The sequence below is a fragment of the Dioscorea cayenensis genome, chromosome 6, assembly GCF_009730915.1.
Source record: "Dioscorea cayenensis subsp. rotundata cultivar TDr96_F1 chromosome 6, TDr96_F1_v2_PseudoChromosome.rev07_lg8_w22 25.fasta, whole genome shotgun sequence".
NCBI classification, from domain to species: Eukaryota; Viridiplantae; Streptophyta; class Magnoliopsida; order Dioscoreales; family Dioscoreaceae; genus Dioscorea; species Dioscorea cayenensis.
The window spans coordinates 9,254,082-9,280,667 of NC_052476.1; the positions used below are offsets into that span (position 1 = coordinate 9,254,082).

General features: G+C 35.0%; 1 non-coding gene and 1 pseudogene across 1 annotated transcript; one reads left to right on the plus strand and one right to left on the minus strand.

Annotated features, from left to right (window-relative positions):
* Positions 1–380: 380 nt before the first annotated feature.
* On the minus strand, positions 381–13,650 carry LOC120263121 (annotated as a pseudogene).
* A 9,577-nt stretch (positions 13,651–23,227) lies between these two features.
* On the plus strand, positions 23,228–23,334 carry LOC120264073. The gene has a single exon (XR_005537253.1). It is a non-coding gene; the product is annotated as a small nucleolar RNA R71 (small nucleolar RNA).
* Positions 23,335–26,586: the final 3,252 nt, after the last annotated feature.

The window sequence follows — 26,586 nt, forward strand, 5'->3', positions numbered from 1 at the left end:
GAATGCCACAGGACAAACCTGATAAGTTCAATAGTTCTTCGAAGAACCAAAGAGATTTCTCTCACTTTTTAATAATCAGCCAAAAGTCCTTTTCATGCCATAGTTCAGCCCTTATATAGACTATTACAAGAAATATTAAGCATTAAACTCTAAATATTAGACTCATGCATGTTTAGAAACAAGAAACATTAAATACACATGCATGCTTTGTAACAATCACAAATTAACCGCACTTCTTTTCCAAAGCATTGAAGTATGAGAAGCATTGATGGTGAGTTTTAATGATAATAGCTAATTGATGATAGCTTTAATGATGTGGACCAAACTTTGTTCTTCATTAATGATGAGCTTCTAATCTTGTTTGAGTTGAACCTCTTGAATTAACCAGCAAGAGCCTCCTTGAATTTCTTAGCCCGACCTCGTGTGATTGGTCCAATTGTGACTTGAAGGGGATCATGACCCTCTTTGTTAGTTTTGGACACGTTTCTATCATTCCCCTCCTCTTGAATAGAATTTGCCCTCAAATCATCACCTACATCAAAAAAGGATAGATCAGCAACATTAAATGTGGCACTAACATTGTACTCACCTGGTAAATCTAGCTTGTACGCATTATCATTGTTACGCTCAAGAACTTGAAATGGACAGTCCCCTCGTGGCACAGCCAAACCCAATCTCCTAGTTCAAACACAACCTTTTGTCACCCTTTATTGGCTAGCTGTGCATATTGCTCCGTCCTTCATTCAATGTTGAGCCTTGCTTTCTCATGGATGTGTTTAACAAATTCAGCTTTGCTTTTGCCATCTAGATTTACACGCTCAATCATAGGCAAAGGAGTTAAGTCTAAAGAAGTTAATGGATTAAAACCATACACAATCTCAAAGGGTGAAAACTGAGTAGCAGAATGAACAGCACGATTATACGCAAATTCAACATGTGGTAAACAATCCTCCCAGGTTTTGATATTTTTTTGAATTATAGCTCGCAACAAAGTAGATAAAGTTCTATTAACTACTTCAGTTTGACCATCGGTTTGTGGGTGACATGTAGTAGAAAACAACAATTTAGTTCCTAATTTACCCCACAAGGTTTTCCAAAAGTAACTCAAGAACTTAGCATCCCGATCTGAAATGATAGTTCTAGGCATACCATGCAATCTCACAATTTCATGAAAGAACAATTCAGCTATATTTGGAGCATCATTAGTTTTGTGACATGGAATAAAATGTGCCATTTTCGAAAATCGATCCACAACAACAAATATTGAATCCCTACCTCGTTTTGACCGGGGTAATCCTAAGACAAAATCCATCGAAATATCAATCCAAGGCGCACTAGGAATTGGCAATGGTGTGTATAAACCATGGGGTTGTATCCTTGACTTAGCTTGCTTACAAGTGACACATCTACCACAAATCCTTTCTACATCACGTTTCATATGTGGCCAATAAAAATATTCTTGTAAAACACTAAGAGTCTTAGCTACACCAAAGTGCCCCATTAATCCTCCTCCATGTGATTCCCTACCTAATAAATCTCGCACAAAACAATTAGGCAAACACAATTTGTTTTCCATGAATAGATAATCATCATGTCTAAAGTATTTTCCAAATGTAAATTTCTTACAAGATTGATACACATCACCAAAATCATGATCAGATGGATATAAATCTTTTATATGTTCAAAACTGAGAACCTTCGCATCAAGAGTGGAAAGTAAAGCATACCTGCAGGATAATGCATCTGCCACAACATTCTCCTTGTCTTGCTTGTACCGGATGACATAGGGAAATGTCTCAATGAATTCTACCCATCGTAAATGCCTTCTATTCAGCTTATGTTGGCCCTTCAAATGCTTAAATGACTCATGATCTGTGTGAATCACGAATTCCTTTGGCCATAAGTAGTGTTGCCATGTTTCTAATGCTCGAACCAACGCATAACTCCTTGTCATTAGTAGGGTAGTTTAAAGCTGCCACACTTAGTTTCTCGCTAAAATATGCAATTGGCCTTCCTCATTGCATGAGAACAACACCTATACCCAAACCTGAAGCGTCACATTCAATCTCTAAAGTTTTAGTAAAATTAGGCAAAGGAAGTACGGGAGCATGGGTCAATTTGTCCTTGAGCAACTGAAATGCCCGTTCTTGCTCTTTCCCCCATTTGAAGCCCATGTTCTTCTTAATCACCTCCATCAATGGAGTGGCAATGCTACTAAAATCTTTTACAAACCTTCTATGGAAACTAGCAAGGCCATGAAAACTTCGAACAGCTCCAACACTAGTAAGACTCGGCCATTCTTGAATCGCACGGATTTTATTCTCATCGACTTGTATGCCTGTTGCACTCACAACAAAACCAAGAAATACAAGCTTTTTAGTGCAAAAAGTGCACTTTTGCAAGTTAGCAAATAGCTTCACTTTTTGAAGTACATTTAAAACTGATTTTAAGTGCTCAACATGATCATCCAAGCATTTGCTGTAAATAAGAATATCATCAAAATAAACAACAACAACAAATCTACCAATGAATTCCCTCAAGACATGGTTCATCAAGCGCATAAAATTACTTGGTGCATTAGACAACCCAAAAGGCTGATCACTAACCACTCATATAATCCATGTTTTGTTTTAAACGCAATTTTCCATTCATCACCTTCTTTCATTCTTATTTGATGATACTCACTCTTCAAATCAATTTTAGAGAAATACTAGCACCATGTAGTTTATCTAACATATCATCTAAGCGAGGAATAGGATGTCGATACTTTACTGTAATGTTGTTGATGGCACGACAATCAACACACATCCTTCACGTCCCATCCTTCTTAGGAACCAAAATCACCGGAACAACACAAGGACTCATGCTCTCCCTTACATAACCCTTTGCCATCTACTCTTCAACCAGCCGTTGTAGCTCCTTTGTCTCCTCAGGATTGTTCTATAGGTTGGTCGGTTTGGGATGGTGGCACCGGGAACAAAGTTAATTTTGATACTCAATTCCCCGAATAGGTGGTAATCCATGTGGAGCCTCCTCGAGAAAAACATCATCACCTGCAAAAGTTCAACAATTGGACAAGGCAAAGACATGTTAAGGTTGTTAGTATTCAAATATGCCTCTTTGTACAAAAGTACAATCATCGGCTATCTCGAAACATTGCTCGCTTTATCTCACTTGCCCTTGCATAACAATTTTGTTGTTTTCTCTCAGATTTTCCCTCTGATTTTCCCTCAACAATTGAACTTTTCTTTTCTTTTTCTCTCTTATTTTTGTCAACTTCTCTCTGATTTTCACTCTTTTTCTTTCTTTCATTTTCTCTCTTTTCGTCACTCTCTTTTTGTAATCTCACTTGATCATTATAAACTTGTTTTGGTGTTATGGGAACAAGAGTAATTGGCCTTTCAAAAGAAAACTAATCCTATGCTTTCTTATAGTAATATCTCCGATAAGAAAATGTAGGATTAGGGTTTTGTTTTCAAAAGAAAACATAGGATTTAGTAATGTCTAATATTTTTCATTCAAAACCCTAATCCTATGTTTTCTTTTTGGAGTACCTGGTATTTTTTAATCAATAAGCTAATCTTATATTTTCTTTTCAAAATGTCCCCTATTTTTCAAAAAAAAAACTAATCCTTTGTTTTTCAACTTCAGTGCGATCATACCAATACTAAAGCACTAGATCTCATTAGAACCTTGAAATTAAGAGAGCTTGGGCGATGGTAGTACTTACTAGGATGGGTGACCTCCTCCGAAGTAATCGTGTTGCACCCCTCCCCTTTTTTTGATGCATGGTTTATTTTTATGATTTTATTAGTTAAAAAAATAACAATAATAATAAAATAATGAAAGACTAACCTATGTTTTTAATCAAAACCCTAATACTCTATTTTCTTAGAGTAATGTCTCCTATATGTGGAATCTCTGCTAATTTTTAATCAAAACCCTAATCCTATGTTTTATTTTCAGAATGCCTACTATTTTTGATTAAAAATTCTAATCCTATGTTTTCTTTTCGGAATGCCTCTTACTTTTTAATCGAAACTCTAATCCTATGTTTTCTTTTGAAAATGATTGCTATTTTTCAATCAAAATAATAATCATATGTTTTCTTTTGAAAATGATTGCTATTTTTGAAAATGAATGCCTCCTACTTTTTAATCAAAACCCTAATTCAAAATTTGTTTTTTGGAATACCTCCTATTTTACAATCAAAACTTGAATCTTATATTTTCTTTTGGAAATATCTGCTACTTTTCAATCAAAACAATAATAATATATTTTCTTTTCGTAATGTCTCATATTTTTCAATCAAAACCCTAATCCTATGTTTTCTTTTTAGACTACCCCCAATTTCTGAATCAAAACCCTAATCCTATATTTTCTTTTTGGAACGCCCCTAATTTATGAATCAAAACCCTAATTGTATGTTTTTTTTGTTTTCGAAATGTCTCATATTTTTCAATCAAAATCCTGATACTATGTTTTCTTTTTCAGAATATCTATTATTTTTTAATCAAAACCCTAATCTTAAGTTTTCTTTTTGTAATGGCTATTATTTTTTAATTAAATAAAAATCCTATGTTTTCTTTTCATAACATCTACTATTTTTGAATTTAAACACAAATACATTGTTTTCTTATAGTAATGTCTCCTATTCTTCATTCAAAACACTAGTCCTATTTTTTCTTATAGTAAAGTCTCCTATTTTTCAATTAAAATAGTAATCCTATGTTTACTTGTAGAAATGTCTCCTATATTTTAATCAAAACCCTTATCCTATGTTTTATTTTCGGAATGCCTACTATATTTGAATCAAAACCCTAATTCTTTGTTTTCTTTTCTTAATGTCTCTTATTTATCAGTTTTGAATCAAAACCTTAACCTATGTTTTCTTTTTAGAATGTCATCCATTTTTCAATCAAAACCCTAATTCTATGTTTCATTTTTTGAATGTCTCTTATTTTTCAATCAAAACCTAATCCTATGCTTTTCTTTTTAGAATGTCTCATATTTTTTAATAAAAAACCTGAATCCTAAGATTTTTTGTGTGGAATGTCTCCTATTTTAAAATCAAAACCGTAATCTTATGTTTGCTTTTGGAAATATCTGTTATTTTTGAATGAAAACAATAATACTATGTTTTTTTTTCGTAATATATCATATTTTTCAATGAAAACCATAATCGTATGTTTTCTTTTTGGAGTGGCTCCTATTTTTGAATGAAAACACTAATCCTACGTTTGCTTTTGGTAATGTTTGCTATTTTGGAATCCAATCCATAATCCTATATTTTCTTTTCGGAATGTCTACTATTTTTTGGTTTTAAATCAAAACCTTAATCGTATGTTTTCTTATAATAATGGATCCTATTTTTCAATCAAAACCCAAATCCTATGTTTTCTTTACCATCTCATACTGTTCAATTAAAACCCAAATCATATGTTTTCTTTTCGTAATGTCTCATATTTTTTTTTAATTAAAACCCTAATCCTAAGTTTTTTTTGAATGCATGTTATTTTTTAATAAAAACCCTAATCTTACATTTTCTTTGGGAATGTCTGATATTTTTTAATCCAAACAATAATCCTATGTTTTTTTTTCCTTTTATAATGTCTCATATTTTTTCAATCAAAACAATAATCCAATGTTTTCCTTTCAGAATGGCTATTATTTTTTAAATGAAAATCTTAATTCTATGTTTTCTTATAGTAATATCTCTTATTTTTCGATCAAAACCCTAATCCTTTGTTTTCTCTTCTTAATGTCTCAAATTTTTTAGTTTGGAATCAAAACCCTAATCCTCTGTATTCTTTTTGGAATGCTTCATATTTTTCAATCAAAACGCTAAAATTTTGTTTTCTTTTTGGAATAGCTCTTAACTTTAAATCAACACCATAATCCTACATATTTTTTTTTGGAAATGTCCCCTATTTTTGGTATTTAATCAAAACACTAATCCTATGTTTTCTTATAGTAATTTCTATTTTTTTTAATCAAAACCCTAATGCTATGTTTTCAATTCGGAATGCCTACTATACTTGAATCAAAACTATAATCCTACATTTTTTTTCGGAATATCTCATATTTTTCTGTCAAACACTAATCCTATGTTATCTTTTCGGGAATGCCTCCTATTTTGAAATCAAAACCCTAATCCTATGTATTCTTTTTCAAATTTCTACTATTTTTCAATCAAAACCCTAATCTTATGTTTTCATTTCAGAATGTCTACTATTTTTGAATCAAAACCCTAAGCTTATGTTTTCTTATAGTAATGTCTCCTATTTTTTAATCAAAACCCTAATCCTATGTTTTATTTTTGGAAAGTGTAATATTTTTTAAATCAAAACTCTAATGCTATTTTTTTTATAGTAATGTGTACTTTTTTTAGGTTTAAAATCAAAACCCTAATCCTATGTTTTCTTTTTTGGAATGCCTACGATATTTCAATCAAAACCATAATAATATGTTTTCTTTTTGAAATACCTAATATATTTCAATCAAAACTATAATAATATGTTTTCTTTTCGGAATGTCTCCAATCTTTCAATCAAATACCGAATCCTATGTTTTCTTTCCTTAATGTCTCCTATTTATCAGTTTTGAATCAAAATCCAAACTTATGTTTTCTTTTCAGAATGTCTCCTATTTTTCAAACAAAAACAAAATCCTTTATTTTCAATTAAGAATGTCTACCATTTTTTAATGAAAATTCTAATACTATGTTTTCTTTTCAGAACATGTCATATTTTTCAGTTTTGAATCAAAATACTAATCATTTGTTTTCTATTCAAAATGTCTCATTTGTTCGAATAAAAACCCATAATCATAACTTTTGTTCAAGGAATCTCTGCATATTTTTTAATCAAAACCCTATTCCTATGTTTCTCTTTTTGCAATGCCACCTAATCTTATATTTTCTTTGGAATGTCTTCTATTTTAGAATCAAAACAATAATCCTAAGTTTTCTTTTTGTAATGTCTCATATTTTTCAATCAAAACCATAATTATATGTTTTCTTTTTGCAGTGGCTCGTATTTTTGAATTAAAACCTTAATCCCATGTTTTCTTTTTTCATTGTCTCCTATTTTTGAATCAAAACCCGAATCCTATATTTTCTTTTTAGAATGTCTACTATTTTTTTGGTTTTTAAACAAAACCATAATCCTATGTTTTAATATAGTAATGTATCCTATTTTTAAATAAAACACCCTAATCATATGTTTTCTTTTCATAATATCTCATATTTTTTTAATCAAAACAATAATCCTAAGTTTTTTTCAGAATACCTCCTATTTTTTTAATCAAAACCCTAATCATATGTTTTCTCTTGGGAATGCTTGCTATTTTTGAATCAAAACCCTAATCCTATGTTTTTTTTTCGGATTGGCGCCTATTTTTTATTCCAAACCCTAAAACAATGTTTTCTTTTCGAATGTCTAGTATTTTTTAATCAAAACCCTAATATTATGTTTTATTTTCAGAATGTCTACTATTTTTGAATCAAAACCCTAATCTTATATTTTGTTTTCAGAATGTCTACTATTTTTGAATTAAAAACCTAATTCTATGTTTTCTTATTGTAATATCTCATATTTTCCAATCCAAACCCCAATCCTATGTTTTCTTATAGTAATGTCTCATATTTTTTAATCAAAACCCTAATCATATGTTTTCTCTCTGAATGCTTGCTATTTTTGAATCAAAACCCTAATCCTATGTTTTTTTTTCGGATTGGCGCCTATTTTTTATTCCAAACCCTAAAACAATGTTTTCTTTTCGGAATGTCTAGTATTTTTTAATCAAAACCCTAATATTATGTTTTATTTTCAGAATGTCTACTATTTTTGAATCAAAACCCTAATCTTATGTTTTGTTTTCAGAATGTCTACTATTTTTGAATTAAAAACCTAATTCTATGTTTTCTTATTGTAATATCTCATATTTTCCAATCCAAACCCCAATCCTATGTTTTCTTATACTAATGTCTCATATTTTTTAATCAAAACCCTAATTCAATGTTTTCTTTTCTTAATGACTGCTCTTTTCAGTTTTGAATAAAAACCCTAATCCTATGTTTTCTTTTCTTAATGAATGCTATTTTTTTGAAATGTCTAATATTTTTCAGTCAAAAACGTAATCCTATGTTCTCTTTTGGGAATGGTACCTATTTTTCAATCATAACCATAATCTTATGTTTACTTTTTGGAATATACCCTATTTTTCAGTTTTGAATCAAAACCTTAATCAATTGTTTCCTTTTAAAAATGTCTTGTATCTATTAATCAAAACCCTAATACTATATTTTCTTTTCGGAATGTGTCCTACTTTTCAGTTTATAATCAAAACCCTAATCCTTTCTTTTCTTTTTAGAATATATCCTACTATTGAATCAAAACCCTAATCATATATTTTCTTTTCGGATTGTCTACTATTTAAAAAAAAAATCCTAATCCTATGTTTTCTTATAGTATTGTCTCGTATTTTTCATTCAAAACCCTAATGCTATATTTTCTTATAATAATGTCTCCTATTTTTAAATATAAACCATAATCATATATTTTCTTATAGTAACGTCTCCTACTTTTCAATACAAACCATAATACCTATGTTTTCTTATAGTAATGTCTTGTATTTTTCAATCAAAACACAAATCTTATGTTTTCTTTTGCTATTTTTCAATCAAAACAATAATCGTATGTTTCTTTTTTGTAATGTCACATATTTTTTAATCAAACAATTACCCTATGTTTTTTTTGGAATGTGTCTCATTTTTTTAATCAAAACACTAATCCTATGTTTTCTTTTCAGAATGCCTCCTATTTTTTTAATCAAAACCCTAATCTTATGGCTTATTTAAAGAATGTATACTATTTTTGAATCAAAACAATAATCGTATGTTTTCTATTCGTAATGTCTCATATTTTTTAATCAAAACCCTAATCCGAATTTTTTTTGCTTGTCCTCTATTTTTTAATCAAAACTTTAATCTTATATTTTCTATTGGAAATGTATGCTATTTTTGAATCAAAACAATAATCCTATGTTTTATTTTAAAAATATCTCATATTTTTCAAATAAAATCCTAATCCTATGTCTTCTTTCCGCAATGTCTACTATTTTTGAATCAAAACACTAATCCTATATTTTCTTTTAGTAACGTCTCCTATTTTTCATTCATAACCCTCATCCAATGTTTTTTGTATAGTAATGTCTCTTATCTTTCAATGAAAATACTAATCCTATGTTTCCTATGTTTTTTTTGGAATGCCTACTACATTTTAATCAAAACATTAATTATTTATTTTCTTTTTGGAATATCTCCTATCTTGCAATCAAAACCCTAATCGTATGTTTTCTTTTTGTATTGTCTCCTATTTTTCAATCAAAACATGAGTTCTATGTTTTCTTTTCTTAATATTTCCAATTTATATGTTTTGAATCAAAACACTAACCTATGTTTTTCCAATTTATATGTTTGCTATTTTTGAATCAAAAAAATAATCGTATGTTTTTTTAATGTCTCATTTTTTAATCAAAACCCTAATCCTATCTTTCCTTTTCGGTAAGATAAGATTATGGTTTTGATTCAAAACACTATTTTTGATAGGAGACACTACTATAAGAAAACATAATATTAGTGTTTTGAATCAATACCCTAATCCTATGTGTTCTTTTCGGAATGCCTACTATATTTGAATGAAAACCTTATTTTTCTGTTTTGAATCAAAGCAATAATCCTATATTGTACTTTCCAAATGTCTCATATTTGTCAAGCAAAGCACTAATCCTATGTTTTAGTATAGTAATATCTCCTATTTTTCAATCAAAACCCTAATCCTATGTTTTTCTTTTCGGAATGTGTCATATTTTTAGTTTTGAATCAAAACCCAAATCGTTTGTTTTCTTTTCAGAATGTCTTCTATTTTTAATCAAAATCCTAATTCTAAGTTTTTTTTTGGAATATTTTCCAAACAAAACCCGAAAGATATGTTTTCTTTTATTAATGTCTCCTATTTATTAGTTTTGAATCAAAAACCTCAGCTATGATTTGTTTTCAGAATTCTCATATTTTAAATCAAAACCTAATTCTTTCTTTTCTTTTTGCAATATCTGTTATTTTTTAATGGAAACCCTAACCCTATCTTTTTTCTTTATGGAATATGTCCTATTTTTAAGTTTTGAATAAAAACCCATATCGATAGTTTTCTTTTTGGAATATCTCATTTTATTGAATCAAAACCGTAATCCAATGTTTTCTTATAATAATGTCTCTTATTTTTTAATCAAAACCCTAATCCTATATTTTCTTTTCGAAATATCTCAATTTTTCAATGAAAACCCAAATCCTACGTTTCCTTTTTGTAATGTCTACTATTTTTTAATATAAACCCTAATCCTATGTTTTCAATCAAAACCTAATTCTATTTTTGAATCAAAACCCTATTCTTTGTTTTCTTTTTCGAATGTCTCATTTTTTTTTTAATCAAAACCCTATTCCTATCTTTCAAAAACTTAATCCTTTGTTTTCTTTACGAAATGTCTCTTTTTTTTTAATCAAAACCATAATCCTATGTTTTATTATAATAATGTCTCCTATTTTTTTATCAAAACCCTAATCCTTTATTTCCTTCTAGGAATCCCTCCTATTTTTGAATCAAAACCCTAACCCTTTATTTTCTTTTTGGAATGTCTTCTATTTTTTAATCAAAACTCTAATCCTATGTATTCTTATAGTAATATTCAGAAAACATATCTTTCGGAATTTTTTTTCTTTTTGGAATGTCTTCTATTTTTTAATCAAAACCCTAACCTTAATCCTATGTTTCCTTTTCAGAATGCCAACAATATTTGATTCAAAACAATAATTGAATGTTTTCTTTTTGGAATGTCTGCTATTTTTGAATCAAAACCCCAATCATGTTTTGTTTTTTTTGGAAATTTCCACTATTTTTTGGATTTAAATTGTCACGCCCCGACCCGCAGGTCCCACACGTGACATACCGCCACGATAATTCAAGAGAGGTTAAACACTACCTTACCCTTGATTATTGTAAGGCTAATCTGTTCTCTGTACATACTTAACAATAAATTGGATGTAACAATTCTCTACACAAGACTAACTCGACGAACTAAAGATAGGGGGCATAGTGCTCAAACTTCAAAATACAAGATTTTAATACAAACCAAACACTGAGTATGGTCTCTCATGCAACATTTAGACCACAACTAATACAAGGGTTCTTACGATACATAAATGAATACATAAGTTAACAAGTTACTTATATTAAAGGATTCCACACTATACATCCCAATAACTGAGAACATGCACAATTAACTCAAGTAACTATGCTAAAACCAACTCTTGCCGTGCACTCCACATCCGCATCGCTTCGCTGAACTAACACATGGGGAGAGGAAAGAAGGGTGAGTGAGCAACCACAGTTACTTAGTGAGGGGAGGTTAGCACAACTCCACCACAATATACCAAAATAATAAATATAGATTACCAAAATACAAATTGTAAATCATTCGAATAATACTTTACAATAATACCAATAGTTTAGAACATAGTTATATACATATGTAAACACAACTATAGCTATAAATCATATAAGAGTAATTTCTAGCTTAGCATAACAAAAGATAATACAAAGAAATCTTTGTACTCCATTTAGAGTCTTAAAACCTCCAATCGGTGAAATGTCAAACATGAGTTCAAGCTATATTAAAAAAAAAAGTTAAGCAACAAACCAGACTTTGCAATACTACAGATAAATAATAACAGCTTAATATAAATATAGATATAACAAATTATAAAATACAAGGTTTAAGCATTCTCACAAGTTGAAGGTTTCACAAGTTCATCAATAAATAAGATACTTTAAATAACCAATATAAAATAAGGAAATTTAACTTCCTCAATGGAAAGCAAAAATAAAACCTTTTGAAATCATCCATGATTCCATACAAGTTCAAAATCCAAGGTTAAACACCCTTTCAGTAACTCAACAATCCAAAAGTTTAAGATGTGAAAAATCAAATGTCGATAGTTTCACAAATAGCCTCGAAAACCCTCTATCGATAACCATGGCTTTGGTTAGGTCAAGAGCCACCAAGATGCACTTATCTTGGCATTGGCCGTTGGGAAGTCCGTGTGGTGACTCCGAACAACCCAACTATATCCAAGTCAGCTCTACGCTTCCACATGAAATGACATAACTGGTTTGATAGTTTTCCACACCACCTCAACTAGGTCGGCTCATGGAAACCGTCCACTTCTTACTGTAGTAAGTATTGGAGCTCGGCTCCCATGTCACCATCAAAACATTTAAATAACAATCCAGCCCGTAGGCTCAATATGTACATCAACTGATAGAATAATTCTCATCGAGGGATTGCAAGTTTTCACATATATAACTTTCACTCAAAGAGTGAGCTAGCTGATCATAACATCTTCGATGAAATCCTTTTCATCAAGAAAACATCAAATCAAGAATAATCCTTGAAAATACATTTCAAATATAGAATCATCAAAATGTATTTCAACTTAGTTTTACACAACACCTTCAACATCATAATAAGACTATCAAATTTCATGAAAACATGCTCTTCGAAACATAATAACCAAAATATATGGTTTCTTTTCACAAGAAACAAGTTCTTTATCAAGTTCTTTGAAATAAGCCAAATCACAATTCAATATAATTTCCAAATACTGTAGAAAACATTTCAAGAACTTTTAACATTGGTAACTCTTCATTAAAAGGAAATGTAAAACCATTTTTATGTTAGATCCAAAACATCTCAAACTGATATCTTTTCATCCAACCTAACATCATTTTGATAAGAGATCCTTGAGTAAACATTTCAATCACAACATGCATGAAATGTGTTGCGTAAATAGTTTACATAAACTCTTTTGATATTATAACAATTGTATCAAATATTCACATTAAAAGCTATGATTAAATAATAAGTTTTCAAGGTCAATTTGATGCCTATCCAAACCCAGAGAATAAACTTAATCATGATCCACGTATAGTTTTGAAATACTAAAGGGGACCTTTTAAGGGCTTGCTTGGGAGAAGGTTTTTGGAGGTTTTGTAAAGTAAGGTTATCTACCAAACCTTGTTTGGATCCAGGGTTATTTGGAGGGTAGGGTATGAGAGGGTTAAATGGAGGGTTGAGAAACCTCCATTTACCCTCATTTCTCAACCCTCCAAATTGGGGGGTTAGCAAGGTTTTGAATTTTTCTTAGACCAAAATGCCCTCAAAATTTCCAAACAATTACATCTTTATTTATTTAGGGTTAAGGATTTTTCAAAAATGCCCTCAACCTTTCCAAACAATTACAAAAATACCCTCAATTTTTTTGGACAAAAATGCCCTCAATCTTTTCAAACAATTACAAAAATACCCTAAATCTTTCCAAATAATTTGAAAATTCATATTTATTTTTTTAAAAGCATATTTATGGTAAGAGAATATTTATAATATTTGTTTTTTTATATGTCTTTTTTTTAGTAGTTTATAATAATATCTAACAATCTTATTACAACATACTAAAGGGTATTTTAGTAATATTACCATAAAACCTTACCATCTCTTACCTTCAATCCAAACAGTAGAAGGTTTGATAATCTCCATTTACCTTACCTTAGCCCCAAACAAGGTATAACTTAAAAACTCCACTTTCCTTACTTTACCCTACTCTACCCTCCTTTATAAACCCCTCCTTCACCTCATACAAGCAAAGCCTAAGAGTTTTTAACAATAAATAAACTATCATTCAGTCATGCAACTCAATTAAAAAACCAATAAAACTTTACTTATGCAATGAAATATATGTATATATCACTTTTGGCATTCTTCTAATAGAATTATGCTTAAGAGTCCCACTCACAACTTTGACGATTTCTCTTCCTTGAACACTAGTCCTTGGCTAGCTCTTTACTTTAAGCCACAACTTCAACTCCTTGAGAAATCAAAACAACAACAAGGATTAGCACAGGGCCCAGCAAAAGAGACAATAGGTTTCTCTACCAAACAACACTACTCGGCTCTAGGTTTTACTCAAACTAACTCTTGAGGTTGCTAATGAGATCCTAAAGGGTTTTAAGCTTCTCTCTAACCCAAGGAAACCAAGAAAACAAGGAAAACTCACAAGTGCTACAGTATATCCGAAAACAAGGAAGAAGAACACTCAAAGATTACACTAGATCGAAGCTAAACAAACCAAATCAAACACTTCTCTTAAGATTCACCAACAACAAATAACAAGGAGAACAAGAAATAAAGCTCAAAATCAAACTCACAAACTAACCCTAGCTTCAACTATCAAAAGAACAAGCAAGGGAAAGGAAGAATGGAGGCTTACCTTGAAGAGACAATTGATTAATCTTTAAGCTCCACAAACAAGCCCCTGAAAACTTCCGAGATCAGTCTTTAGGCCTACTATATTTGAATCAAAATTCTAATTCTATGTTTTTTTCATAATCTCTCCTATCTTTAAATCAAAACCCTATTCCTATATTTTGTTCTATTTTTTAGTTTTGAATCAAAGCCCTAATCCTCATTTTCTTTACGGAATGTCTTATATTTTTTTAATCAAAACCTTAATCCTTTTTGTTCTTTTATTTTTGGAATGTCAAGTATTTTTTTGAATTAAAACCCTAATCCTATATTTTCTTATAGTAAAATCTCTTATTTTTCAAAAATAGGGCACATTACTATAACAAAAAGCATAGAATTTGCGTTTTGCTTGCAAAAGAAAACACAGGTACGCTGTCCATTTTTCAACATGACACTTATGCATTGATTGATTCTGGATGAGAGCGCTCTTTTGTTAGCACAGCATTTGCATGTCATGCCGATAGTGCCCCTTCCCCCATACGGTGTGAGTTGGTGATACAAACCTCTCTTGGTGAAGAGGTAGTCAGGATTCAAACACCTCTTGGTCAGGAGATAGTCGAGAGTTTGGTGTTTAGGGATGTTCTGTGATCGTTAGTGGAGTGGTGTTGAAGACAGACTTGGTTCTTTTGGAGAACAAAGTATTTGATGCCATCCTTGGTATGGATTGGCTGGATATGCATCATGTTTTCTTTGATTGTTTCAAGTAGGAAGTGACTTTTACTGGGTCCTCAGGACCCACAGTGGTGTTAAATGGTGTGAGAAGGACTTTTGACAATGCCCCTTGCGTGTGACCAGCAAGTGCACGGGTTTGTCGAAGTAATAATCCCAGGTGAGTGGGGTATCGTATCAACCGGGAGTAGGGAATAGAATACTTAAATTGCTACTTAACCAAGTGAAAATGAACAATGATTGTATTGATAAGATGTAGTGTAAACAAGAATAAAAGAAACAAGAAAGAGAAGCAAAAGTAAATGAGAGATAAGACAATCGATATAAATGGGGTGCTCGGATATTGTTCCGCCTAAGACAATCGTATCAAGTCCAGAACCAACTATTATGCTTCCTAATTAATGCATTAATGAGTCATGGAAATCCTTCAATACACGGTCCCAAATCTAAGGTCAACCGTGACTAACTCTATACAATGTCCAGGTGGAGAAATAGAATAATCTCAACACCTTGCACTTGTATAGAATTGCATGGAGTTCTAGGGATTCCAAGTGATAAACCCTCTTCCTAAATGTAGACCTAACCCTTTGGTCCAGGACAGAGGTCCCTAGTCACAACTAAGCCTAGGTGCTAAAATCACTTCAACGATTCACTCCGTTGTCTTTGCAACTAAGCCCCAGCGGAAGGTCATCCCTTAGCCCGTTCACTCTACTATTACCGCAAAGAATTCAAGGAAATGGAGATAGGATAAATCACGTCGAAGAGGAAAGGGGACGCTCCGCTACCTCTCGACTCACCCTCTCAACCCTCTCCAATCTAGATTTGTCTAACTCTCGTGGTGTGTCACTCACTCACAAGGTTTACCAAGGTGAACTCTCAACCCTAGTGTCACTCTAAGGGAGCATTCAATCAATCAAACATTTAAGATTAGAACTCAATTAAAACATCAATTAAGGAAAGCATAATAAAAGGTTTAATGAAACAAATGCATCTTAGGGTTCACAAATCCAAGTACTCACTAGGGGTGTTTATCTCTCCATGGAGTAGTTACAATCAACAATGAAATTGAATGTAAAAATAAGTAATCCATAAAAAAAACCCCTCGGTAGTCTTCTGGAGTGGCCTCGTCTCCCCCAAAGGTCCCCTTGTCCAGCCTAGGGCACACCTCGCCGGATCGGTGACGATGAAAGCTCTCCCAATAACCTTCTTCGAAGTGGAGCGCGATGTCGAAGCCTTAGAACCTCTCCACAACCCTTGCCAATACCTCTCAAAACCCTAGGCACCGCCGCCCTTTTGAAAGTTGGGGAAAAGATGGAGAAAAGAATGCTGAATTCAGGCTGAAAATCGGCTTTTAAAGGGGCTGGAATCGGGCATCCACAAGCCCCTGTGGATTTTTTGCACGAGCGTGGGTAATTTTCACATGCCCGTGTGGATTCTCTGAAATTCAATTTCTCGGCCGTCTGTGAACAGTATCTTATGCAGTAAATTGCTACAGTGTTTTGCAGCAATACCGGCCCGAAACACTCCATAATCCATGTTTTCATTGAGGTAACATAAACGGACACACGTTTACGTCGTAGATCTTTTTGCTTCTTCAATAAACTTCCTCATTGGTGAAGCTCTAGCTTTCAATGCATAAATCGTGGATACACGAATGTGACTTCCTTTGTGCCCCTCTAAATCATTGTGCTAGCTTGAATACAAGGAGGTGGCACACATTTTCGCATCTTGAACCTAACTTATGTCTTCGCGTTTGATTCTTCTTAAGAATTCCTCCAAATGTGTGCGTTCACGATCTATATTGGCTTCTTTCTTTAACATTCGGCTTCACAACCCTATGTGCATGAAGTAACACAAATGCATAAGTATTAGTGCTAAAACCTGATAAAAGTAATCCTCAATATAAGAAAAAAATACTTCGCATTCTTATCACACTTGCACTTATCAAACTCCCCCACACTTAAGCTTTCGATTTTCCTCAAACAAAAAAAAAACATCGAAGCATAGACGAAGGAAATATTAGAAGTGCTTGGCCTTAGGTTCACCAAAGCATGCAAAGAGAGCATTCTACAAGTAAGGGAAATTCCAACACTAAATACGAAAAATCAATGCTTTAGCTAAAAACTTGAATAAAAAAGGACAATAAACCTGAAATCATGTAAGTGTGTGTAAAACTCACTCAAGTCAACCTAAAATATACTCCTCAAAGTTCTAAGTATAAGAGACTTATTTATATACACAAAGTAACAAAAATTAAAAAAAAGACGGTAGTAGCTTCACACATCCTTTAAGGTAGCCCTTTCCAAAGAGGCCGCTAAGGCGGCTTTCATACTTTCGAGGTGGTAGCTCTTTCTACTGGGGTGGTAGCTTTCACTCATCCAATGAGATAGCTCTTTCTCTCATTAGGGCATAACTAGTATCCGACTTATGAGAGTATATTCATACTTCATAGTTGGTAGCTCTTTCCACCCAATAAGCACAAGTAAACAATAAAACTATTTTGTTGTTCCTTTTTCCATTTTTTTTCAGTCAACAAAACAAACAACTATAATTAGTCCCTTCAACAATGAACTTGAGTTTCCAAAAGAGTTTAATAAGCGAGTAGTGCAACAAGCGTCAATCGGGCAAAAATTCCTAAAAATTCAAGCAAGAACTAGAGCATTAGAATGTTCAATGTTAAAAAGTCTCCTAAACTCAAGAATGCAATCGTTGCAACTAATGTGAACCGCCATTGGCTATGTGAGCATGTATGTGAATCAAAACTAATATAAAAGACATGTACACTATGAAACTCCCCCCTACACTTAAGTTGTACATTGTCCCCAATGTACACATTCACACTCACTAATAATGTAAAACCAAGGTTGTCAGACCCGGCCCGGGTAATGACCCGGCTAAGCCCAAGAGTCAGGGGTCAATGGGTTCGACCGGGTCAAACCGGGGTTGAACCGGGGTCAATAATTAAATATAAAAAATATTATAATAATTAATAATGAACAAATATAATATTAAACCCATAATTATATTATAAAAAACTACTCAGATTTGATATTTAAATTGATAAATGACCTTATATACGATGAGAGTTTTTCTAATTATATCATTTATTTTTTTACATTTTTTTAAATATTTACAAATTTAATATATTAATATATAATTATCGAACTTCTCTCAGTGTTATTTATTTATTTATTTGTTTATTGGTTGATTTTTGTTAAAATAAATAAAAAAATTAATTCACTAATTCTTATATCTTAATTGAATTTTTTTATTTTTGTTTTAAATTTTTCTTATATTTTTTTATTTAATTAGAATACTTTTAATTTTTATATGTTTTATAATAAAAATTACACTCATTTATTTTTTTATTTTTCTTGATAAATTAAATTTTTTTAGAAAGTATTTACATAACACATTAATATATTTTTATTTTTTTAAATGTTAATTTTTTTGTTAGTATGTTTATGATATATATATATATATATATATTGTAATTCTATTTATTGATTATAAATTATAAATTAATATTAATAAATATACACGATTTTTGTAGTTTTTTTAATGAGAAAAATAATAATAAATTATTAAATATTGTAAAAATTTAAACATTAGTGACTCGATTGACCCGGCCGGGTCAACCGGTTCCCGGTTGAACCGCCCGGGTCACCGGGTTAACACCGGGTTTTTTAATACCCGGGTCAATGGGGGATACCCGGGCCGGCCACATGGCCGGTTCCCTGTTTTTTCGGTTGAACCGGCCGGGTCGGTCCGGGTCTGACAACCTTGTGTAAAACAATCAAGAATATATGTGGGAGAGGCCATCAAAACAATACTCTCCTGACTCCTAGTGCTGCATTTGATGGAGCTAAATCCTTGGGAGTGATGCTCCGACGAGTTGTGAAGCACACACAACCAAGTGCAAAAGCACTTCGGTCATGTCCATGACTTGTTCTCAATTCCCATACTGACAAGACCATCTGTACGTATACAGGAGGTTCAGTGAAGCTCAATAAAACAAAAACAACTTGAGTAAATAAAAGATAAAGAAATGAATACAACTCGAGATAACGAAATGAAAAATAAACTTAGAAGAAAAGTCCTTTCTGAGTATACAAGTCCAAATTGAAATGAAAAAGTAATAAAGACGATGAAAACTAAAGTCAAGTGTCGGTGTCATCAGCTGTCGGCTCTGCTGCTACTGCAGGATAATAGAATGGTGCTGGTGGATCAGGTGATGATGAGGCCGGAGGGGCCGGAGGTCAACTAATCAATAACTGCTGTAACCTGTCAAAACGAGCAATCACATCGAGTATACTGTGCTGACTATATCGTTCGAATATCGGTGATCGCAAACCATAATACACTCCCAACACTCTCGAGCCTCTCAATATGATCATGAACTCGAGGAGGGATAAAAATAGGCACTGAGCGCCGGAGTGTCTCCTGTGCTGCAAAGGGTGCTCCGGTCCCCGACTGTGCACACTGAGGGTTGGGGACCTGTCCGGAACCCTCCGCTACATCCTTGCCACCCTCAGCGATCTCTGGGGTGGCTGTAGCTATAATGTATGCTCCAGGCCCATATCTATGCACCAACCCCATCATCTTAATCGTATCAAGTCCAAGAGGGGAAGGCATGATCGTCCTCTCAGCATCTCATATAGCGTTTAGAAAACCCATCCCCAAGATGAGTCTAGTGCCATAAGGACCAGGAATAATACTCCCACTCTCGCAAACTGGCCCTGATGCCTCAAAACGTCTGCCACTACGTGCCCCAGGTGAATCGGCACATTGCAGACCATGGAGTATAAATAGAGTAAGTCCTGCATGTTCAAAACAGCTATGTTATCGTCTCGACAAGACAGACCAGCTAAGGACTGAGTGTAAGTATCTGTAGCTCAGACAAGAGAGGTTGGTGTCCTTGGACACTCCCGGTCCATACTGCCCATGTCCACACAGAACTCGGTACGCTTGCTGCGGAGTCGCAGTACCCGGGAAATCCGTCGGCAAATGTCCATACTCCTCTGTACCTGTGTAACTCTCGTCGTACAAGCCCATACGAACCGAGAACTCAGTGACACTCATGCAAAATGGATGTCCGAATGCTCAGAACTGTACAGCATCCACGATGTCCAAACTCCCATATGACTGATCAAACTTGAAAGACTCCAACACCTATAGTGTCAACGCGCGAAAAGTTGGCTCTCGGATATTAACAATCTTTTCCAGCTTCCACTACTAACATCTCATCAATCTCATCGGCTAGTTCGTCTCCTCGCCAAATCTCTCTTAGCAAACTCAAATCCACAACGCGAGACTAACTAAAACTGAGTGCTGATAATCTCTCAAATCGAGCCTGATGCTCGGGATTCGAGAATTCCATGTGTACTGGCTCAGGTGGGGTCTCCGTGGGAATAATACTACAGAATTTCACATAGTCGTGTGGAAATTCCACATGCCCGTGTGTATCTTCTGGGCGTGAAAATCGCACGGCTTCATGTCAATACTCCCAAAAATACACCTTAAAACCACGTCTAAACTCTTTCTAAACATGCATAAACCATTATAGACTGAAAATTACTGCAACTCAACACTTTTAATCCTATAAAAACAAGAATTGGTGAATAAGAGAGAGAACAAAAGGATTACTGGTGAAATGGGTATGAAAACTTCAAATTCGGCGTGGAAATTGAATGGAATTCCCTCTAAAACACCGGTGAGAGGTCGGTAAATTGATCAAGAGTGTTTTTCGAGTGTCTGAATGGGTAGTAGATGAAAGATTCAACGAAATTTTTAAAGGAAAATCGCGTCTCTTGAAATTATGCACATCCACACGGGCGTGCAGACATTTCTCACTCACGTGCTCCTCTACAGGAGAGAGTCAGAGGGGTAGTCGCACGCCCCTCTGCTCTCTCGGGAAACCACTCCTCTGTCTCTGAACGTAACGGCACGGGCGTGCGTAAAATACCCACGCCCATGCGCCCCACACATAGGGGCAGACGCACGCCACTGTGGCTTTTCTATCCAACCGAAAAAACTTTCAAAGTGTTTCACACACCCGTGCGGAGATTACACATGGCCGTGGACTCTTACTGGGCAGTTCACAGGGGCAGAAACATACCCCTGTGTATTTTCAGGATGGAGGAGAAACTCTTTACAGAAATCCACATGGGCGTGCGGAAAATACCCACACCCGTGCGTTTGTGGGAGAGTCATCCATAGGGGCGAGTCCACGCCCCGGTGTTTTCTCGTGATAAATTTGTAAGTCTCTCCAGGAAAATGCACGTCCGTGCGGAAATTCCACATGGGCCTGGACCGTCACAAGGTCATTAACAAGGGCGAGTCCACGCCCCATGCCCTCTCTGAATGAGCTCTGAACAAAAAAAACACTGCAGGCTCTACAAAAAATTCCTGAACATATAAATAAACTCAAAGCCTGCCTTACAAACTAACTTTACGTAGAGAAAATAGTGAAAATAAGCTCAAACGACCAAAAATTCTCCTCTAAAACTCAATAAAGCACAAGATAACACTAAAAAGCCACAAAAAAAATCATGGCAAGGGCATTTAACAATCAAGACACCAACACTTAAGCTTATTCATGCAAACTCTAATCTAAAAACTAGGAAAATAGTAAAACTTGGGTTGCCAAAACTAAGCTTGACGTACCTTGTCTTACCTCACGGGTACTCATAGATTAAAGTTGCCTTCTTACCCATAACTTGAAAGGATGATGAGCAAAGCCTCTAGTAGGTATAGGGGGAGTTATCGGGCTTGGTACCGCCTAGCAAAGGTTCATCCAACTTGTTTGGTTCGCACACATCCCCAACAGCCTTGGGGCGTTTCCTGTGGCATCTCCTCGCCTGCTTCATCTTCCGGAGCACATTCTTCATGATCCCCTGAGTGGATGGTACTTCTTGCTTTATACCAAGCGCCATTACTTCATTATCCACCTCTTTGTTTAGCAACCCCTCATATGGGTCCAGATTAAACATTTTCTGCATGTATTCATAAATTATCTCATCAGTAGTGTCAAGAAAGTAGAGAGTATCATCAAAGTCAAGAGAATGTTGCATGGCTTCGGCGAGGCAGTATGTGAGCTTATCATCTCCAACCCTCAGTGTCAACTCCCCACCGTCCATGTCGATCAATGCCTTGGAAGTGCGCAAGAATGGCTTCCTAAGTATCAAAGGAACATCCGAATCCTCATCGACATCCAACACTATGAAATCTACACGCAATATATACTTGTCAACGTTGACAAGCACATCTTCAATAATTCCAATCGAATGTCTCACTGTTCGGTCTGCCAATTGCAATGTCATCCGGTGTTTCAACATTGGTCTTCTCACTTGGAAGCCTACCTTCAACCTCACGACCACTTATCAAATTGATCGCCTTGACATGCACTCGTGGATTAGTTTCGGTATTACTCGGCAAGCTTCCTTGCGGTCTTTCTGATAGAGATTCACAATTTGTCCCACTTGATTTTCTAGGTTGTGAAATGAAGCGGTGTGCTTGCGAAGTGTAGCCTCGATCGATTGGAACCGTGTATCCGATGATTGCACAAATCTAGTCAAGGCTTTCTCTAAGTCGGTCATTCAGGTTTCCAAGCCGGACACTCTATTTTCTATGTTTGGGGCTTGTTGTTGTTGGAAACCCGGTTGTGCCATGGCCTTTGGTTCTCCTTTTTTGCTCAATGAAAAGTTGGGACGATTCTTCCAACCCTGATTGTAGGTGTTGCTATTTGGATTACCATGGTTCCTCATTGCATTACCCACAAAGTCAACTTTCTCCCCCGAAGATACATCAATAATAGAGATTGGGCAATCAGAGGGAGCATGTCCTCCGCCACACCCGGTGCAAGTAGGCCCCCTCTCTATTCGAATTTAGAAGGTCTAACTTCTTACTCAATGATTCAACTTGGGCTACCAAAGAAGTGAATGCATCTATTTCATGGAGCCTGGCCATCTTCTTGCTTTCCTGCGCGTTACACTGATAACTGTTCATTGCCATGTCTTCTGCTAACTGCCGGGCTTCTTCCGGGGTTTTACTCCCCATTGTTCCTCCTGCGGTGGCATATAACAATTGCCTTGTACTCGGATTCAACCAATTACAGAAAGTCTGAATAATCATCCATTTGAAAAATCCGTGTTGTGGGCACCTCCGCAAAAGATCCTTGAAGCTCTCCCACGTCTCAAACAATGATTCCAATTCCATCTGCACAAACGATGATATCTCATTGCAAAGATTGGCCGACTTCCCTGGAGGGAAATATCTAGCAAAAAAAACTTCGACCATCTCATTCCAAGTCGTGATGGATGCTTTTGCCAAGGAATGGAGGCACTGCTTGGCTCTTCCCTTGAGAGAGAATGGGAAATCTCTCAATCTAATAGCATCATCCAGTACACAGTTAATCTTCAGCATATCACAGACTTCCAAGAAGTTCTCTATGTGTTGTTTAGATCCTCATCGGCCAAACCATTGAACTCGCTAACTGCTGAATCATCTGGATGAACGTTGGTTTTAGCTCAAACTTCGGAGCTGTAATCGGGGGTCGTACAGTACTAGATTGTGTCCCCAGTACTGACGGTCTAGCATAATTAGATAATGTTCACTGTTGTTCATTCTGCTCAGCCATGTTGTCAGATCCGTCAACTTCCACTTCAGCTAGATTTGACGGTTCTTGCACAGGTTCTTTCTTTTTTCTTCATAGTGTACATTCAAGTTCGGGATCTCCTTCAATTAATATCGAAGGGTTCCCTCAGGTCATAACTTGGAGCTACAATAAAAAATAGAAGAAAAAAATATGAATGATCATAGAATAGGAAAAATGTGAAATAGAATGAATGAATGAATGTCTAAGATAACAAAGTGCAAAGTATCTCTAAATGCCTACTCCTCGGCAACGGTGCCAAAAACTTAACAACGGCCCTTGCGTATGCCCCGCAAGTACACAGGTTTGTCGAGTAATAAAATCCTAGGTGAGTGGGTATTGTATCCTCAGGGAGTAGGGAGTAAAAATACTTAAATTTTTTCTTAACCAAGTGAAGTTGAATAATGATTGTGTTGACAAAATGCAATGTAAACAAGAATAGAAAAAAACAAGAAAGAAAGCACAAGTAAGTGAGAGATAAGGCAATCGATATAAATTGGGTACTCGGATATTGTTCCACCTAGGACAATCATTTCAAGTGCAAAACCAACTATTATGCCTCCTAACTAATGCATTAATGAGTCATGGAAATCCTTCAATACACGGTCTCAAATCTAAGGTCAATCGTGTCTAACTCTATATCATGTCCCGGAGGAGAAATCGAACAATCTCAACACCTCGCACTCAGATGGAATCGCATGGAGTTATAGGGATTCCAAATGATAAACCCTCTTCCTAGATATAGACCTAACCCTTTGGTCTAGGTGAGAGGTCCCTAGTCACAATTAAGCCCAAGGTGCTAAAATCACTTCAACGCTTCACTCCGTTGCCTCTGTAATTAAGCCCCAGCGGAAGGTCATCCCTTAGCCCATTCACTCTACTATGACCGCAAAGAACTCAAGGACATGGAGGTAGGATAAATCACATCGGAGGGGAAAAGGGAACGCTCCGCTACCTTCGACCCTCTCCAATCTAGCTTTGTCTAACCCTCATGGTGTGTCACTCACTCACTAGGGTTACCAATATGAACTCTCAACCCTAGTGTCACTCTAAGAGAGGATTCAATCAATCAAGGATTGAAGATTGGAACTCAAATAAAACATCAATTAATAAAAGCATAATAGAAGGTTTAATGAAACAAATACATGCTAAGGTTCACAAATCCAAGTACCCACTAGGGGGTTTAGCTCTCCATGGAGATAGTTACAATCAACGATGAAAATCGAATGTAAAAACAAGTAATCCATAGAAAACCCCTTCGATAGTCGTAATGATGGTCTTGTGGAGAAGCCTCGTCTCCTCCAAAGGTCCCCTTATCCGGCTTAGGACATACCTCGCCGAATCGGTGCCGACGAAAGCTCTCCCAATAACCTTCTTCCAAGTAGAACGCTATGTCGAAGCTAAAAAACCTCTCCAAAAACCATGCCAATACCTCTCAAAACCCTAGCCGCAACCCCCTCTCGAGTTTAGGAAAGAATAGAGGAAAGAATGCTGAAATCGGGGCTGAATCATGGCTTAAATAGGGCTAGAATCGGGCATCCACACGCCCTTGTGGATTTGCCACACGGGCCCTATGGCGCATGGCATGGATAATTTCCACACGCCCGTGTGGATTCTCAGGAAGTCTCTTTTTCAGTTAGCTGTGAGCAATGCCTACTATAATACTGGCCCGATACACTCCCGAATCCATGTTTTCATCGAGGTAACGTCAAACGGGCACACGTTCACGTCTTAGATCGCTTTGCTTTTTTTTTTTCAATAACCGGCCTCATTGGTGAAGATCTTACTATCAATGCACAAGCCGAGATACTCGATTGTGACTACCTTTGTGCTCCTCCAATACCATTGTGCGAGCTTGAATACATGAAGGTTGGCACACATTCTCGCATCTTGAACCCGACTTATGTCTTCGCGTTTCACCCGTTTCAAGATTTCCTCCAAATAATGCGTTCACCGTCTACATTGGCTTCTTTCTTAAACATTCGGCTTCGCAACCCTATATACACGAAAATAACACAAATGCACAAGTATTAGCTCTAAAACCTGATAAAAGTAATGCTCATCATAAGGAAATAACATTTCATATTCTTATCACAGAAGTACTTATCAAACTCCCCCACACTTAAGATTTTGCTTGTCCTCAAGCAAAAATTAAAACATTGAAGAATAGACGAAGGAAATATTGGAAGTGCTTGGCCTTAGGTTCACCAAAGCATACAAAGAGAGCATTCTATAAGTAAGGGAAATTCCAACACTAAATATGAAAAATCAATGCACTAGCGAAAAACTTGAATAAAAAAAGGACAACGAACCCGAAATTGTGTAAGTGTGTGTGTAAACTCACTCAAGTCAACCCAAAGTATACTTCTCAAAGTTCTAAAGTATAAAGGACTTATTTATCTACACAAAGAAACACAAATTAAAAAGGTGGTAGTAGCTTAACACATTCTCTAAGGTAGCCCTTTCCAAAGCGGCCTCTAAGGTGGCTTTCACACTTTCGAGGTGGTAGCTCTTTCTACTAGGGGTGGTAGCTTTCACTCATCCAATGAGATAGCTCTTTCTCTCATTAGGGCATAACTAGTATCCAACTTATGAGAGTAGCTTCATACTTCATAGGTGGTAGCTCTTTCCACCCAACAAGCACAAGTAAACAATAAAACTATTTTGTTTTTCCTTTTTCTATTTTTTTTCAATTAACAAAAGAAAGAACTATAACTAGTCCCTTCAAAAATGAACTTCAGTTTCCAAAAGAGTTTAATGAGCGAGTAGTGCAACAAGTGTCAATCAGGCAAAAATTCCTAAAAATTCAAGCAATAACTAGAGCATGAGAATATTCAATTTCAAAAGTC